Source organism: Vicugna pacos, chromosome X (assembly GCF_048564905.1).
Source record: "Vicugna pacos chromosome X, VicPac4, whole genome shotgun sequence".
Classification (NCBI taxonomy): domain Eukaryota; kingdom Metazoa; phylum Chordata; class Mammalia; order Artiodactyla; family Camelidae; genus Vicugna; species Vicugna pacos.
In genome coordinates, this window is record NC_133023.1 from 28448909 (window position 1) to 28454358 (window position 5450).

Consider the following 5450-nt stretch of genomic DNA (forward strand, 5'->3'; position numbering starts at 1 on the left):
GCAATGAGAATCCTGGGTTTTACATTCAGGGAGATTTATTCTACTTTATATTCAATAGCACAAATTTGATCTTTGCCATGACCTTTAATTTTTCAGCCCTTCTGATGAGGTAGTTTGAGGTTTTTGTGGTATTCTTTTCGTTTAGTGGAAGAAAGGGTACAATGGAAGGAAAAATACACATCTTTGGATGTTTTGTAAGGGCAATATGCATAACTGGCAGGGTGACCCGGGAAGTCACTCCTGCATGTATGGGAACGTCAGCTAAGGCTCAGTTACCATTATCCCTGTTGGCAGGGGTGAGACTGTCAAGGAGGGACTCTGCATACCTGCTTCTAGGACCCCCAGGCTGCTGCCCAGAAGCAACACGTGCTAACATTTCTTAATGAGCTAAACGTTTTCAGGTCAAGTTGAAGACCCTTTATTTTACTTCCTGTCCAATCCCACTCTTCACTTCTTAAGAGTTCACCAGTATTATAAATTCCATACTGTGTTTAAGTATAATATTACCACACACAGGTGTCACGTAGACTAGGACCGCAGATGACCCCTCCCCCACCCACTCACTCCTTGTTCATTAGGGGAATACTGCTTTTGTATTTTCCATGGTCCCAGGCAGTACCTTCTCCGTCCATCTGTGGAGACCCTGAGCTGCATGTGGATGGGGCATGGGTGCTGGAGAGACTCCTGGATACCTGTTTTAAACTTACAAAGTGAGAGATGTGCACACGCAAATCAACGAGAGACCTTTATTTAAGAACCAATAACTTTATTGGAAAAAATGGTAACAATGAAAGAAGAAAAATTTAAGTGAACTTTTTTTTTTTGCAAGGGCAGTATTGCCGTATGCATGCCAGGCAGGGAGGCCTCGGGAAGTCACCCCGTGACCACGGGAACTCCAGTCCAGGCTCAGTTCTTGTCGCTTTCGCCCAGGGTGAGCTTGTCGAAGAGGTACTCTGCCATGCCGACTTCCGGGGCCCCCATCTTGCGCAGGGTGGTGATGTGGTCCCCCAGCTCCTTGATGAACTCGACCTGCTGGTTCAGGCAGTGGCTCTGCAGGAAGTGGCACAGGTGGGCGTCGCTCTTGTCGCTGGCCAGCTGGTGCAGGTCGAGCAGGGTCTGGTTGACGCTCTTCTCTAGGCACAAGGCACACTGCACGGCCCGGAGGCCGCTCTCCCAGGCGTCGCGGTCTGGCTTCCTGATGTCGTGGAAGCAGAGGCGGCCCCTGTGCTGGTTCTGCAGGCGCATCAGGCTCTCGGCCCGCTCCCACAGCTCCCGCGAGCGCCGCAGGAAGAAGCGGGCCAAGTGCTTCAAGGCCACGTCGTCGCGGTCGAAGTAGAAGGCCATGGCCAGGCACACGTAGGAGGCGTGGAGCTCCAGGGTGACGGGGCTGTTGGTGGCGGCCTGGCAGTCGGGGTGGTAGTTCTGGCGCCCCTGCGAGGGCCCCGCGGGCGTCTTGGCTGGCGGCAGGGGGAGCGGCGGGCCTGAAGGCCAAGGTGAAGCGGTGCCGAAACCGGGGACTCAAGAGTGTCCTCAGGGTGTGCTATGAGGGTGGCCGGAGGCAGGTGACTCCGGTCAGGGCAGAAGTTTTGGGATGGACCGGAATGTGGTTCCCTTACCAGGGTTTGGGAGGAGGAGGGCAGGTTCCAGTTCAGTTACACTGGCTGGGGTTGGGGCGGTAATGGGGAAAGGAGGGCGTAGCACAGAGCACTGTGTCCCAGGTTCCATCAGAGTCTGGGTGAGTCGCGGAGACTGTGAGCTGAGCAGCTGTCATCTATTACATTTTATTTTATTATTATTTTCATTTTATTATTTTCATTGTTATTGTTTTGGGTGCATCTCCACTGCCTGGCAGCTGGACTGGGACACTGTGGGAGACAGGGGAGGTACTTTTTAAATTGTTTGTAGAGGCGGTCCCTGTCCTCCAGGAGCTTACAGTCTAGGTGGGAGACACAACTAATGCAAACTTACACAAGCATTAAAATTAGCGTTTAACATAACACTGACCACAATTGCTTAAGACCTGGGTAAAGCAAGATCAGTGAAGGGCTGGGGGCTCGGAGAAGGTGTTTTGGTAAAGATGGAATTCATTTTCTTGTTGAATAGTTCCAGGTTGAGCGACACATTTCTTTTGGACATGCATGAGGGGGAAAGAGGAATGGAGGGAGCAGAGGCAGAAAGGCTGGAAGCCTATTCGGTAGGCAAGGGTCAGTGAGAAGGCCCCGCTCTGTTTCTTAAAACTCTTCCTTTGCAGTCGCCCTCAAGTCCCGACCCACTGGCTCGCAGTTGTCGCCTTGTTCGCCGCACTGAGATTCTGGGCTTTGGCTGGTGATGTTGGAATGTCCATTCTTGCTGGCTGGTGTGGTTGTCTGGATCTCTATGGTGGGGCCTGCTGGCATGGCCTTCACTGCGGGGCTGGGGTGGCACTGTCCCGACTTGGTCCAGATCAGAATGCATTGCCTGTGCCCAGATCTCAGGGGTCTGCTCCTCCCATTCCCCCCTCCTCCTTGAATGTCACCCGCAGTGGGACGGGTGCAAAGGGTAGGGAAGGGATCTGTATTGTCGTCATTGTTGGTTCTGCTTCTCCAGGGGCACTGATCTTGGCAACTGCTCCTCTGGCGAGAGAGCAGAGGGGACCACCGTTCCTGTGTAGCATTGGCTCCCATGCTGGTGGAATTTTACAGGAGCACCTGGTGACATGGCCGCCCAGGGGTAGGGGCTGGAGCCTCAACTGGGGGCCCGGTGGTGGTGCTTTCCCAGCACTTGGCCCCCCGTTTCTCGACACAGTGTATGTCAGCTTCTTCAGGGAGCACCTGAACACCTCACTTCTCGCAATGGACTATGTCCTTGGAGGATTTCAAAAAGCGAATCCTACCCAGTAAATGCAGCATTCCAGGAACACCTGCAGCAGCACACGGAAAACGTACCAGCCGATGATGAGCAGTTCCCGCCGAGGCTGCCGCCACTGCCGCCGTGGTTCCGAGAGTGGTGGGTGGATGGTTGAGAGCGAGGGCTGACGGTTCCGAGGGCCGCTGGTCTCTCAGAGTCCACTGTTGGGCCCGTTTGGCATCTATTAATTTTCAGTTTTGCATTACTGTTCCTATTTTCCAAGGACTTTCTCTTATTCTCTAATTGCTCCCTTTTTTAGCACCCTGTTCTCATTTCATAAGCCCATCGTCTTCCTTAAAATTCTGAGAATATAAATTTGGATTTTTTGGTGAAGTTCTCTTCTGTTTCCGGTATTATATTTATTTTTTTCTCCAGAAATAGTTCTGTTTGTTCATCATGATCTTCTCTTCCACTTTCCTCAAATATCTGGCAAACATTTGTCCATTCATATTTGGGAGTAAAGGACTCATTTGATCAGCCTAGTTAATTAGAATGGATCTCATCTACAGTTGTGATGTCCATTTCATTAATAGGGGCCTCTTCTGTATGGGAGGGTAGCGTATGTCAGTTGTGGAGTGGTCTTCTCCTTTGGTAGTAATCGCAGGAAACTTTCTGGTAGTATAGGGGCCCTCCCAGTTGCCAAAAGCATGGCATTTCTCAGACATCGGAAGACTTTGGTGGATCTCTCTTCTAGGCAGATACGTCCTTCTGTCCTGTTTTGTTTCCATTCTGTTATGCAGGTCTCCACTTGTCCCAGATCTGCTCTAATTTGGGTTCCTTTCTTGGTCACTGTCTTTGGAATGTAGTTTGGGGAGATTAAAGCAGATCAAATGCCACTGTGCTTTGTCCAGTGTAAGAAAGATTGGGATAGGGTCAGAGCACGGTAGCAGCAAACAGAACTGTTGTTCAGAGAGTAGCTCTTCAATCTCACAGCCCACCCAGAACCTTCTGCAGTGCTTTGATTTCACTGACTCTCTTTGAGCTTTGAGAGTGCTTGGCTTTCTACTGCAGGTGCATTGTTTTATTTTTATTCATTAAAAAAAATTGAGGTATAGTTGATTTACAATGCTATGTTAGTTTCAGGTGTACAACATAATGATTTAATATTTTTATGGATTATACTGCATTTAAAGTTATCATAAAATATTGGCCATATTCCCTGTGCTGTACAATATATCCTTGTAGCTTATTTATTTTATACATAGTAGTTTGTACCTCTTAGTTCCGTATCCCTATCTTGCCCCTGCTCCTTTCCCTTTCCCCTTCCGTCTCCTTTTCCCTCTCTTTCCCTACTAGTGGAATCTGTTAACCACTAGTTTGTTCTCTAAATCTGTAAATCTGTCTCTGCTTTGCTATATTCATTCCTTTGTTTTATTTTTTAGATTCTACATATACGTGATAAAATGCAATGTTTGTCTTTCTCTGTCTGACTTATTTCATGAAGCATGATTCCCTCCAAGGCCATCCGTGTTGTTGCAAATGGCAAAATTTCATCTTTTTATGGCTGAATAATATTCCATTGTGTATGTGTGGCCTTTCTGCCATTCATCTGTTTTCTTTGACTATATTCCCAGAAGTGGAATTGCTCGGTCATATTGTCGTTCTATTTTTTGTTTTTTGAGGAACCTCCATACTGTTGTACTCTAAGACCTGTTATTTTCACAAAGTCACCCTTGGTTGTAATATGTGATGACTAACCTGTACATTATTAGTTTAGCCATTATTCCTTTGCTAAAGAAATTTATTGAGTCTGTTACAAGTGACAACAGAAAGGATAATCAGCATTTCTGCCAGTAATTTATTAGTTTCCAAGAGTTTTCAAATGAAATTTCCTAACAGGTAGGTTTTATTCCCCTTCAATTTAGACATTAAAAAAAGAGACATTTTTAGGTTTTCTTAACATTAAGAATATTTCATTTTGTATTTTATTTTCACGTTTGTATGGCAGTGATTTTATTGATAAGAATCTACCTATTTATCTATCTATCTATTTACCTATGTCTCTTTAAAAAAATCCATAATTGCTATTTTAATCATCATGTGGCATATGCAGTTTAGGAGCAATGAAAGTTTTTTTTTCCCCCAAAAAAACCCTTTTATTTTACAATCTTTATTTGAGGTTTTATCAACATAAACCTATGTAAATTGTTATTTGTGTATATGTGTGTATATCAGAAATGTTATCTTTTACATTTTCCAAAGATAATCCTATAGATTTTTATTTTGAAATGCCTCATTCAAATTAATTTTAACATAGATCTCAAGGGTACTATTTTCATTCATGTTCTAGTGTGGGAGTCCACAAGCTTTATCCCAATAAAAATAAGCCCAGGAAAACCACAGTAAAAACCATGAAGATGTGCAGACTTAATAGCATAGCTAGGGTATGGTGTGCTACCTGTTCTTTAAAGTGCTTATTTAGAAAAGGAAAATAAGTAAAATATCTTTCTTCATCTTGGTAATATTAAGAGACTGGATTGAGCTCTCATAGGGGTTTTCTTCTTTTTGATTGTTTTTGTATCCATACCCAACTTAATTTTATTTCAGTTGACATAAAAAGTATC

At 45.5% G+C, this 5450-nt stretch overlaps 1 pseudogene; it reads right to left on the bottom strand.

Moving 5' to 3' along the window:
- Window positions 1-904: 904 nt before the first annotated feature.
- LOC140692037 (ferritin heavy chain pseudogene) lies at window positions 905-2663 on the bottom strand (annotated as a pseudogene).
- Between the last annotated feature and the right edge of the window lie 2787 nt (window positions 2664-5450).